This window comes from Maylandia zebra, linkage group LG20 (assembly GCF_041146795.1).
Source record: "Maylandia zebra isolate NMK-2024a linkage group LG20, Mzebra_GT3a, whole genome shotgun sequence".
Classification (NCBI taxonomy): domain Eukaryota; kingdom Metazoa; phylum Chordata; class Actinopteri; order Cichliformes; family Cichlidae; genus Maylandia; species Maylandia zebra.
In genome coordinates, this window is record NC_135186.1 from 12,598,806 (window position 1) to 12,612,824 (window position 14,019).

The 14,019-nt window shown below is 39.3% G+C and overlaps 1 protein-coding gene across 2 annotated transcripts in view; it reads left to right on the forward strand.

Annotated features, from left to right (window-relative positions):
- The window catches only part of chchd6a (coiled-coil-helix-coiled-coil-helix domain containing 6a), a 74,346-nt gene that overhangs the window by 9,112 nt on the left and 51,215 nt on the right, over positions 1-14,019 (forward strand). The window lies entirely within an intron of this gene.

The window sequence follows — 14,019 nt, forward strand, 5'->3', positions numbered from 1 at the left end:
TGGCCTTTTGGTGCGTCTTGAAAGCCCCACCCCCCCTTTAAAAATAAAAAAAAGGTTATAAGTCACATTAGCATATGGTAAATTTCTCTCTCTGCCTCTGTGTTCTCACAGAACAATTAGGAAGACTATTTTATTAGCTGCCCTTTAACTTCCTCTGACTGAGCTTGGGCTAATATAAAATGCCAGCCTTGTTTTTCTCATTCTTCAAACGTGCCTTTTAAGCACAGGTGAGTCAGTTGCATCTTACTTGGACTTAATGTGACAGGGAACATGTAAGGTGGTTAAAGGGTATTATGCAGGGAATTTTTCATGTCAGTATAACACTTTTAAAACTATTTAAGGCTTCTGTTTATTCAGGAAACCTCTGTTTGGGAGGGAAAAATGTCCTCATCATCATCAGGTATCATTGGCCAGCTGTCCAGTTTAAAAAAAAAAAAAAAAAATCCTCAGGGCTTCACAGAAGAGAATTAATGGGCACACAAGCAATCTTTACATCATGAGGAGATGTTCTCAGGCTTTGATTTGCTTTTAGCTCAGACATAAAAGCAAAATAAAGCCTGATTACATAATATTAAGAGACATTATTATTAACATAAAGCCTGTCTTATATAAACGTGCACACATCTAATTCATAGAAGTGGACATTTACCAGAATGAGATACTACTGCGTTGTTCTGGGAAATGTCCATGTATTAGCTGGTTACATGCACTCTGGGTGTATTCAGTTTGAATCACTTCCTCCAGTCGACACTAGATGGCAACAAAACCATATGCCATATTTCATATGTTGGCCTGTCTGTCTTATTTTGCCTGCTGCTTTGTCCCTGTGCACATCATGCACAAAAACTAGATAAATTTGAAATTCTGTCACCAGAAAAACCAGTCACAAATGCTATTCCACCTGCTCCTCCAACACTAATGGAATCTGTCTGTGCCCTCCTTGTACATGTCCTATTGTCTGCCATTATTTTTACTGTCAGAATTGCCTGTGGTACAGCACCAGGGCACTTTTCATTGTAATGTTCATATTCGTTTAGTCTTTAAGGAAGCTATCATATATATATATATATATATAGAGCTGTTGATGCTCTTTGACTCACGTGCTGTAGGGATGTTCCTGGATCTTTACAAAGAAAGCAATTATCCTTATTCAGATTTGCACCAGGTCACTGAGTGAGGTTTGCATTCTCCATATTTAATACTTGTGAGGTTTTTGGGTTTTTTTTATGTTTGGTTTCTTATTTTGATGACACATTAAATTTGAGCCATAAAATTGCATGTAAAAAAGGGTTAAATTATATTTTCAATTAAAGTTTAAAAGTAAATCGTTATTTTTTGTTTGGTTTTTGTTTTTAGGACAAAAACATATATAATGATAATCGAATGAGCTCTTGTACCCACGTGTACTAAACATCCTTCATTATAATTTCTTAGTACATGTCATTAAAAAAACAAAAAAATCCAAGTGCAGCATTACAACCTCCGAATCAAAACAACACCTTGCACACTGTGTTGGACTCCTCATTAATACTGACAGTGGTGTGTTACTATTTTCCCACCTTTAGCTTTTTTTCCATTCTATTCTGAACAGTTACTGCAATATCAGTGCACAACTTTTTTTTGTCAGTGTGGTTTGAATTGTGTGTATCTACAACTGACTAACACACAGATATCTGGCTTTTCCTGTGTGATGTAGCACTGTCAGGCATTTTTGCTTTAATAAAAGTTAGATTTTATATGAAAGAAAAGTGCAGCGGCCCTGAGAGGTGCAGTGCAATTTAAGAAAACACTAGCAAACAGAAAAGTTTAATGCAACACAACAAAAATAGAAAACAAAGCCACAAAACCTCACAAGAAAAAGCAAAACCTGCAAAACACAGCTGTAGTGTTTTTTAGGAGACAGCGACAAGACTGAAAAGCTGTGGACGTAAGCTAACATTAAACGGCTAATAGCAGACATGTATCAGTGTTCTAAACCATAAACGGTACATCTTAAATAAACTCACATTTCCTTACATCCTTTTCGCCCTCACAGCACTGATGAATCCTCTGCCTGTTTTGAGCGTCTCTGTGCAGTCCTTCAAATCTTTTGGTTTCTGTCACTTCCGTAGCTGTTCCGTCACGTTATTGTGTCCCCAAAACGCTCTAGTTTCCTTTCCTTTTATTCATCTTCCATGTGTTGTGTGCGCTTTTATGCTTTTGCAGCATTCTCTTAAGTTGCAGTGCATTTGACCTCTCAGGGCCACCGTAGAAAATATTTGAATCCATTTCTTCTGAGATTCATCTGGCGGGGTAGTGCTCTTTATTTTGAGTAAGGTCAGGTTTTAGTGCTTTAAAATAATGAAGGATAACCCAATTTTATAGCCTTACTCCAGTGATTTAATTATTATGGTAGTGTAATAGCCAGGGTATCATTAACTTCGGTCTGCAAGTGTTGCAAGTTTTAAAAACTTCAGAATGTTTAAATACTCAAAAGAAAAGAAATCTTCAAATGCATCTTTCAAAGTTCAGAATCTATGCTCTGCGATGCCTGGGTTTAAAAACTTTAAGCTTCAAGTTTAAACCAGAGTAACTCCATTGAATTCAGTGACTTAAAGAGAGTTGTTTTGATACCATGCCAGTTAACGCTGGAAGCGTTGCTGAGGAGTCGTTTGTTTGGACTAAAAGAAGGCTTGATTTTAAGTTTGGTGGTCAAAGGTGAGAGAGCTTTGCTTCACAAAACCCATTTTAGCCTTAAAAAGGGTTTCTATGATCTTTTTAGGCATAACTGAATAATTTATAGACTAATATCACAAAGCATTACACAAATATCGAGTTGTTAAAAATAAGATGATACTATGTTGGTATCTGTAAGTTTTTCTGGCCAGTTTTAAATGCATAAGTTTTTAAAATAAGGAGACACTGACTATATTGTACATTTTGTAAGATACCAAAGTTGATGCTATATTTGCTACGTCTTGCACTTCTTAAAGTACTTTGATTAGCAGATGCATATAAACACACTAATTCTAGTTCTATGATCCTGAATTTGGTTTAATGATGAGCAATAAATCCAAGTTTTTCTCTGCTATAACTTTTAGGGTCTGTGGGTTTGAGCGCGCACACTAAATGTTCCTAAATGTAATGTCTCTGTTTACTCCCATTGCTCATGTCCCCCTTTTCAGCTGCAGTTGGCAAATTTTTAGGACCAAATGGGAGATCAGCATAAGTGACAACTATCTGTTGAAAGCATTGGAGAATATAGCAGATGAAGAAACAGATGTTGTCATCATGTTTAGTGTAGATTAAAGCAGAGACTAAAATGAGTCAGCAGCCCAACACACTCCCACAATCTCCAAATCTGGTAGAGTATCCACAACATGCTCAGTCCATGGAGATCTCACAGCAGCAACCCACAGGACCCAGAGGATCCTCTGTTTAATGCCTACATTGGTCTCTTGGAATGAGCTTACACAATATTACACAGCATTTTGCTGTTTCTTGAGCTGTATCATTTCAGGAGCGCTCCTCTGTTACTGTGAAGTTCTAGCAAAGACTTGGTCAGATGTCGCGGCTAGGGGCTGGCGATTGATTTCATCACGTTGTTGTTGTTTTTATTTTTTGTTTAGTTCTTTTCCCTACCTGCCGGTGTGTTTGTCAGACTGCCGGAATGAACCAGATGTTTTCTCTGATTGGACAAACCAGCCTCACTTGTTTATACCTAAAACCATATAATCAGTTGGAAACTCTGATGCTGATGGGGTGACAGCAATGTCTCTCTGTTACACACTCAGGAAACTCGTTCAGACTTTGCTTATCAGTATGAGAGAAACAGCTGTGTTTATGCTCACACTCTCTCACACACACACACACACACACACACACACACACACACACACACACACACACACACACACACACACACACACACACACACACACAGAGGAGTGAGGCAGACTGAGGCAGATGGGACATGCTTCATTATAGCACTACATATGAGTGAATTGCTTGATGTTTTATCGTGTGCTCCTCTGACTGCTTATTTAGTCAGACATATGGTAACATGCTGCTATTATGCCATTTAGTTGAATGAAAAAAGGATAAATGAGTTGCTAAGTGCGCAGGCTTTTTCCTCCGTTTTCAGTGGTTTAGTAGCCTTTGATCTATTTTAACGTTATTGCTCTTATTATGAAAAGCTGTAATCTGGTGTATAAGTTGGAAAAGAATTTATTAACAAAGATGTGCTCAGACATGCATGCTGTGCAGACCTTCCCGTTCTCTGAAAACTATTCCCAAATAATTTTCAGTTATTTTCAAAGAAGCGCAGCACCAACTCTCCTAGTTTCATTGGCACAGCTTCAAGAAGTTTGTTCCAAAATTTTCAGAATTTGTCACAGTTCTCATGTGGATTTATTCGTCTCAGTTATCTTCAAGTAATCTCAGACTTACGCCATGATTTTAAGATCAGGGCTATTTGGGGGCTGTACCATCTGTTTTCCTGCTCTGCTATTCGCTCATGATGATTCAGATGCATTTAGAATGGACCGAATCTGAAGTGCCTTAACGTTTTGGACTTTGCTGTAAAAACGTTACTCACAAATAATCGCCAACCTTGACCCAGTGTTTTGGAAGATAAAGACAACAAAGGAGAGGAAAAAGAGGAAAAAATGTAAACGGTAATGAAGCTAAAGCAAGGGGGGCAAAGAGAAGATGTAGCGAATGACCAGTAAAGAGAGAGGAGGAGGAGGAGAGGGTGCTTAGGAAGTAGGGAGAAGGGATGTGTGCTGCTGAAGGAAATGGTGTGAAGAGAGGTGAGTGACGGACTGAATATAGGAGGAGAAGGAGGTTGTGGAGGCTCGGGTACAGATAAGCCTGCAGGTTGTATCAGTAATTGTCATCTGCAGTGACTGAAATGGTTCTGCATGTAAAGCTATTAGACTGACAGTGCGCTCAAAAGCTACCTTCCCCTAAATGCAGAGTGAGATGGTGAGGCAGAAAGCCAAATGAGAAGGCAGACAGACGGGACGTTTGAGGAGTTCTTCAGGTAATCTCAGTTATTACAATAAAAAAAAAAAAAAAAAAAAAAAGTAAATATTCAAATCTTTCCTACTTTAGTTTCCAGCCATCCGTCATCTTCTGCTTCTCATGTCCTTAGGCTGTTGTTTTAAATGCTGAAATTTGTCAATATGTTTTTTTTTCTTTTAGAGAATAGCGTATCTTGTAGCATATGTAGCACATTTTCCCAACAATGACAAAACAGCTGGCAGACAAAGAGAAAAAGAAAATGCCTGAACAAAAACCAAACCAAACATCAGTCTGTTCATCATATTCAATATGTAGCGATCCACATCCTCAAAAGAAAAAGTCCCCTCCAGGGAAAAAATAAAAGGACACGCAGTTCAAGAATAAAAAAAGGATAAAAAACAAACAAACAAACAAGCAAGCAAACAAAAAACACCCCAAAACAAACCAACCGCATGTTTTACAGTAAACTCTTATTTTTTTTTATTGAGTATTCTAAAAAAGTCACCAAACTTTTCTAGTTACTCCTTCAGTACAAAGCTTGTTCTTTTTAGTAAAATGTAGGATTTTCATTTATACCATTCACTGCTAAATTTTGGGGCTTTTTTATGTTTGTGATTTCCCCAAACAAGGCTAGTATCTTTTAGGCACTCCAAATGTAAAAGTTGATCTTTTAATAACTAGCTATCTACACAATCATGATACCAGAGGCCTGATTGCATCATTTAAGGTTATCCACGTAAATGCAGGGTTACTGAGAACAGTTCACTTCTTACATCGCTATAGTAACTTGTGCTGCAGACTTCGCCAGTTGCCATTGTTGCTAGCTTTCTTTCCTGCCTTCAGACTGGCTAAAATGTATTAATATATTAGTCTTAAAGAAAGTGCTTAAAGTACTCACACGTTCATAGTGGTTTTCCTCTCCAGCACCATATAATCGTGCGACTGTGTGGAAGCAAGTGTTGGCTAACTTAGTGAGTTGGACGCTGCCTTCATGAAGCCAGATATGTTGAACTTACTAGGCTCGGGATATTGTACCAACATCCCAGAGATGTTAGCACACATCCCTGTTGTTTGTTATTTCTTGGTAAAGAGACATATTGTAATAATTCACATGCTAGGTTGAATCATGTGCTTTTAGCAGATACTCCTTCTGGCAGAACTGCCAAACTGAGCTCCTTTATAAATGGGGGTTAATTTTGACAGCACATGTGTTCTAATTGTTGATTTGCTTGACCTAACTAAACTACCACATCACATGACTGTGCAGACTGTGTGATAACAAAAACATTAAAGATTAAGTGTCAGACAGAAAAAAATAAATAAATAAAAAGCAGTCTGCATGAAAACAGTAACTATAGATGAAAGAGAGGAGGAGGAGAAGGGCCAGTGGCCCATTTGTCCCACTCTTTCTTCTGTGTAGTTGGCTGGCTGTAATTATCAGTCAGATTATTATTGAGTGCTAATTTATTGCCTCGCTGGGAGCTATGTGTTAAATAAACGCAGTGGAGTAAATAAAGAGAGGGGGAGAAAGAGGGAGAACAGACTGCTGACGCTATCAGATGGCAACCCAACACACACGCTGCCCACGGGGGAAGATGGAGATGTGTGAGTGTGTATTTATACGTGTCTGTCCCAGACATACTTACAAGCCCAAACATTAGTGCGCCTTGCCCATGTGGTGCGTTGATGATCCATTGCACTGTTAACACTGGGGCACTGAGGCTCTCTTCTTGTTTTTCCTTCTGTACTGGATCAGGGAGTTGGCCCACAATAGTTAATATCACTGTGAGAGACACTGACTAACAGCTCAACCAGCCACCATCTGTTGTCCCTACAGCTTAACCTCAAAACTGGTACGACTGATGTAGGGAAGAGCTGTTTCAAATATTAAAATATGTCTTTTCCTTTTCTTTTTTTTTTTGTTCTTTGACAATCATAAAATGAGACCAACTCTCACAGTTACACAACACCACCAATACAGAAACTCTTGCCTGATTTAACTTTGGTCATTCGACAGTTTTTGTCGTTGTCCTCAGTGGCGATGGAACAAGTCAGGAGTTTACCCAGGACACAACACAGTCTCACCACCGGCCGACTCCCCCTGTGGCTTTAACCTCTTCACACCAAATGAACGCTGAGTTGAAGGGAAGCAGGAAGTGACACATTCTTGCAGTTATTTAGGTTTAATCCAGGCAGTTTGACCCTTTGGCTCCAGTAACCTTTGGTTCTAGAAAATGGTAAATGGACAGGTTCTTAAATAGCACTTTCCTACTCTATCTGAGCACTCAAAGCACTTTACACAACTTACCTCATTTAGTCCAGCAACTGGTTTCCTCAGTTCCCAAACATTTATGGACTGTTAACAGAAGCAGAAAATGTGGGTTTATGACATTCCTAAATCATAGTATTCTGGGTTTTTCTTTTTCACCTTTTGTATGAGTTGATGTTGTATTTTCTTAAAATCTTTTAGCTGACATGTTTTTCTTGTTAAAGTACGCTGTTTTAAATTAGATTCATTTGAATAAGCACAGGCAGGATCCAAAGTGGCCTTCGTAGCTTTGTGGACTCTGTGTTTCAGAATAGGTTCAATCTTGCTAACAACTTTGTTGTCTTCATTTCTGAGTTGTGTTTGCTTGTTGGGGGAAAAAAACAAAACCAAAAAACAGTCTTTAACGTAATCACCTGTTATTTCTTCATACTTTGCTTGGGAAAAGAACAATGAAAGTAAAACATAGATGAAAATGTAGTATACAAGCCAGAAACCATTTTAATGAGTTTGCAATTCAATAGTTAGCATGACCATCTCTTTTCTTCAGCTCAGCCTGAACTCTCTTAGCTTTCTTCTGATTGCTTTAAGTAGTCTTAAGTAGTTCTTCAGGCTTCTTGAAGGACATTGAAAGCTCTTCTTTGGCTGCCTTTTGTTCAGAGCTCTGTCGAGATGATGTAACACTGCATCAGTGATGCTGATGTCCGAGCTCTGGGAAGGCCCGTCCGTGACTGATAGTGTTCCATCGTTTGTTTTTATCCATGTATGGTTTTAGTGCACTGGCAGTGTGTTTGGGACCATTGCGAAGCTAGAAAATGAAGCCGTTCCCAATCAGACGCTTCCCAGATGTTGCTGCGCAGTGATTCAGAATCTCCCACTAGGTTTATGTGTTCTTAATGCTATCAATTTTGATCCCCAGCACCACTGACTGAAATGCAGCTCCAGACCATGACAGAGCATGATTCTAGTTGTAAAAGTATCAAATAATCATAAATCATTAGTAATGTATGCTTATTGCGTCATCTTCATTATAAAGTTGAAAAATATTTTATGGCTCAATTTTCCATTAAAAGTTGCCCAAACGTGGCTTATTTGATAGTAAAGGTTGCAGGCCCCTCGGTATAAATAAAGCTTTTAGTTTAAGCTTTTTGTCACTGATCAGAACGGACAGTGGCGAGGATGTTTGCCTGTGGAGTTGGCGGCGTCTGCTTGTTAGTAGCTTGGTTGTTTCTGTTGTTTATTAGGCTCGACCTCTGTAGTCTATTTGCCGTGCATGTTTCAGCCTCATGGAACTACTGTTGAACCTTTAAAACTGTCTTTGTCACTTATTTCTCAAAAAGGGGAAAAAAAGGGTCTCAGGCTAACGAGTCAAACTGCATTTCAACAATGGGAACTGTTTAGGCATCCCTGCTAGGTTTCAGTTACACTGTCGGATGTTTTTCCTTCTCTTGATCTGCAAGCTCGCCCTTTGTTGCTGTGATTTTTGTAATGGTATCCTTGTCATTTTTTTTTTGTTTCATACTTGTTATCCGTTAGACCTGTCTTCTGTTTTCCCCTCATCATTTCCAGCTCTACCTTCCCTCTCTTACTCCCGCTCGGGTTTTCTGTCTCACTTTTTTTTTTTTCCTGCTGTCTCTAGCTTCTAAGTAGATGCTTGACACCTCCAGCTGTGCTCTGAATTGATTCATATGCAGAAGGTGCCTGGAGAGGGAAGAATATACGATAATACATTTGTAAGCTAATCTCCTGCTTAGCTCATGGCTAGTAACTGCTGTAATCAATTATGCACCTTGTTAATAACTGAAGTTATTTTCCTGCCCTTGCTTACATTTCTAATGCATTTGCTCTTTCTCTTGTCTCTAGTCATTTCTGTCATTCTCCTTTTCTTTTCTCAGCCAGGTATTTTTTGGAAAGTTTTAAAATATACTTCAGGACAATATATTTAAAGCAACATGTAAGACGACATGGTAAATTTCTCTTTAATGCAAGTAACTGGTCAGGCAGCGAAAAGTGTGGCTTTTGTGATCTTAATGGTGCTTTAAAGCTACATTTATTTATTTATGTATTATTCTGTACATAATGTCTGTCTAACCCAAGTTCAGTGTAAAAGAAACACTGTTCTTTGTGATGAGTGCATCTTCTGTTATCCTAGAAGCGCAATGCTTATCCCTGTAATTTTACCGCGCTATGGACTGAGTGTCTCTGCAATTTGAATCCCTTCATTGTTGATTTCAGATGTATAAGCCGATTGTAACTGACATAACAGAATGAACAGATGCACTGCGATAGCATTCATTTGAAGGGGTTGGACTGATATCACCTTGTAAAGGTTTATTATTTGAGTGCCTTGTGTTGTTGGTGAGTCATGTAAAAGCAGTTTCTATTTTCTTTTGCGACTTCAGCAGTAACACAAATCCAGTTTCTTTTAAAATTAGTAAAACTCATGCTACTGTGGCTCAAAGTTTTGGCTGTCACACAGAATTTGATTTTCATGCACTTTGCAGCTTCTGCTGTTGCTGGGGGAAGAAAGGTGCTTTTAGGGACTTTCAGTGGTCTAACAGTCTTAAGGTAAATAATGTCAATACCTGCTCATTTTTACCAAGTTTCAGTGTTTGCTGTACAACCCAGTGAACTAGGTGATGTTGTTTTCAAGCCTTGATTATACTCTAGGCTGGAGCCATGATGAGAGTAGTCATTGCTGTCATACTACTTTAAATTCTCCTGCTTGGGACCCATTCATAGTTGATGCGTTGTAATATAAATGCTCCACGGACCAGTCTGCACAGTCACAGTAAACGATCAGATGTGGATGCCACGTGGACCCTTGCTTTCACTGATAAATGACAAAATATATGTCACTCGGACCCAAGTGGATCCTAGCAGATTCAGGGACGCGGAAAGTGTAAGCAAGGCTTTAAAGCTGGGCAGTCTGTACCCTTGTTAAACAACTGATTAATGTGTAGTTTAAGGTAGTGCTGTTCACTAAAAACAAACTGCAGCGCTGCTGCTGCTAGCGAGAGAAAGAAAGGGAAACACCAGGGAGCTTATTTCTGCCCTTCCACCATGAGCGGAAAAATACTGAATTATCTCAGAGAGCCTCATTCACATAAATGGAAGGATATCATTGGAACCACTAAAAGCACTTATTTTTCCAGCACTGTTGGTCCCACATGACCTCATAAGTATAGGAGCCAGCCATATGAACTACATGGCTCAGTGTAATGCATTCTTTCAGGACGATTTCTTCTGTAACTAACTTTGAACATCAGTTACATTGGATAGATTATGATTTTAATAGGAAAATTGTGACACTTATTTTCTACTAATGCTTGTTTCATGGAAATGTATCTGGAATACGTGACTGTTTAAAAAGGTGATAACATTTAAAACTCTCCTTTTTGCCTTATTTTGATCCCGAACTCATCTTATTAAAATGTTTCCAGTATAGTCATAGCCCATAGTTTGCATGGTAAGAAGGTCACACTTGACTTCTTTACTAAAGCGGTAATTGTACAAAAAGTATGGGCTCAGTTTGCAACGTTTAACTGACTGTTATTTATTAAGTCATTCATTTCTGTAGACACATCTGAGTTTTGCAGTGATGCACACATGCTCAGTGAAACAAAAAGTTAAAGAAGCGATACCTGGAATCTTTGTCAGCACACCGTTATCTAAACGTGTAATTTTAGTCAGCCCATCAGACAGAAACACCCTCTTTCTGTTTTCTTTCATTTTATGATGATCGATCAGTGTAGCCGCTTACCAGACACATTAATTTCAGTTACAAGCAGACAAGCCAACATTTAACTAGCGATTAAATTAAATGACTCTAAAGATGGTGTTAATATTGATTTCGTGCATTACCGTCCTTGATTGTCAAGTTTCTAGCGATCACTCTGACCATCAGCACAACACTACATGTGTCACCTTTCTGCTGTTTGACCGTGTGGTCATGACAGTGTTTCTCAACCACTGTGCCATCGTGACAAATGATCAGGTGTGTCGTGGAAGATTATCTAGTTTCACCTGATTGGTATTCTAAGTGACAGACGTGAGTAACAGGCAGAACAATTACATTCTTTTCCACTAGAGGGCAGTACAACATCTTGCTCCAATTAAATGGGTTGCCAACTGCCAGTAAAACAGAAGAAGACGAAGAAGAAATTACATAGTCATGAGACAGCGCAGCGCATAATAGCAATAAATTAATATTTGAAAAGAAAAAGTAGTCAGGTTGACCTGGGTCATGGAGAAACTTCCGACCCAGATGACGGCCCTAGCATGAGTAGTGGTTAAAAGAAAGCAAAAATGGTATATTGGGGACAAACGGAGCCAATTCTGCTATGCCTGGTGTGTGGGGAAAAATGATCAATATGCGCTTTTGTGACATTTTTGTTTGGTGGTGTGCTGTGATTTTTTTCTAATGCGAAATATGTGCTGTGGCTCCAAAAGGTTGGGAAACACTAAGTTATGGTGACTCTGATTTAGCATTTCCGCGTTGCCAGTTCAAAGGTGGATCGAGCTAAGTATTGAATGCAAATGTGCTGTGTGGTGCTTAATATTGCTCTGAATACAGTCAAAAATAAGATTCAGACTTGGAGATGCTGATTTAGTTGTGGCTTTTTCTCTGTAGGGGGGGAAAAAAAAAAAAGCATCATTGGGTAACAGACATGAACCGACAACGTCAGGTACCCAACAGAAAAATGGACAGACTCAATAAACATCAGTGTGTATACTTGAGCCATCCTCTTTAAGTGCATCGTGGTGTGGTGCTGCGGTGTGTTGTGTGTAAAGCCACGCTTGGCTGGCTGTTATCTACCATAGACTTGCAGGTCCCTGGAGGGACACCAGAGGAGTCATCTGATTCACTTTCAGCCTCGTCTTTGACTGCAAATTAAAACGGGACCAACACAGACAGACACAGATAGAAAGGAGTGCAGCTTTTTTTCTTTTTTCTTTCTTTTTTTTTAATTAAATCTCTTCTGATTCTACCTAATCCCCACCAAACCGATACTTGTCTAACATAGAAAATGAACACATGAACAATTTCAGTCTCTCTTTTCACCTGCATTAACATGCACCAGCTGCAGCCTTTCACCCGACAGTGGAAGCGTCTCTCCCGTCAGAAGCCCTCTCGCTCTTTGTCTCTCCTCAGTTAAGGTCTGTTTATGAAACACAGACGATTGGCTCTGATTTGATTTGGCGTTCAGCAGCCCTGATAATTATGATGAATCTTCCCCCCGCTGTACGCGTGTGCATGTGTGCGAGTAGACGCTCTTCACCTCAGTTACTTGCCGGCGCTGCTGCTTTTCAGTGCCACTGAGATCTGAGACCTGCGATACAAGAGCTTTAAAAATATTGATTGGCATTAATTTGCCTGGAGCACCAGATGTGTAAGATTTAGTGCATCAGGGCACTTCAGATAGTGACAACCCGTCAATCTCAATGATAGTTTGCAGGTATTATATTTTTCTACATATTGAGTTTTTCAGTGTAACAAATGCACCCATCTGGTGGTTTTTGAACTTTAAAAATCATGTGTGATGTTGTAGTGTCTTTAGCTAATTATATACAGCTTGTCTAATGTGGAAACTTCATATATGGCTTTTGCCAGATGCTACAAGCTTCATACTAAAGAAACATATCTTGATATGACAATCATAAAATTCTCCTATTTCATTATATAATCAAATAGTGATATGAATATATAGTGAGTGGAACTTGCGTTGATGGTATAATTTGGAAATGCTAGCACTAACAAAAAGATAGGAGGTTAAAATTTAGAGAGGCAAGGTTGAGAAGGTTTGGACATCTGGATAGGAGGGGTGGTGAAGATGTTGAACACAGAATTTTGAATATGGTGCTGCCAGGCAGGAGGGAAAGAGGAAGATCTTAGGGGATGTGAAGAAAAGAAGACATGCAGAGGGTTGATGTGACAGAAGAATGCTAGGGATAGCATGAGACGGAGGCAGATGATCCACTGTGGTGACACCGGCGTAAAGCAAGCAGCTGAAAAAAGACGATCTAGGAGATCAGACAGAATGGCAGGGGTCTCGCTCCCACTTGTTCAGAATGGAACCCCTTATGTTTCTAGAGAAAGCATGTGGCTTTCTTCATAGTCTGTGGAAATGCTGCTGTTGTGGTGGGAATGGCGATCTAAGAAGAGAGATTTGGCTTAAAGCTTTTCTAGGTGTTTAGAGTCAACTGTGTATCCAAACGCTGTCCCCATGTTTATTTGCCTTTCTATGAAACTCTGCTTTGGCAACAGTGGGAAAGAAAAACTCCCTTTTAACAGTAAGAAACCTGTGTCAGAACCAGGCTCAGGGAGGGGCGGCCATCTCCCATGACCGGTTTGGGTCATGGGAGATGGCTAACATAGCTAACATGATTCAGATTGTCTGAACATTGCAGCTTTTCATTTAATGCAAAAGAAGACAAATGAATCTGTCTTGGAGGCCTGGGTCATAAATTGCCTGTTTCTTCATTAAATTAGTTTAACTGGTGAATTGTTTTAAATTAACAAATTGGATCATACAGATTTATGACACTGGATGCCTAATTAAAAGCAGAATTGGTGGATCTGTTGTGATCCTGCAATTCTGGTAGAAGCTAATTAGATCAGATCATCTTATTGTGCTAAAAGGCCAATGTGCCAATCAGTGAACAAGCCACATGTGTGCCAAACATCAGTATCACTGCATCTCAAATGGAAACCTGGATTTATTTAAAGACCAAACATTTGGAACAAT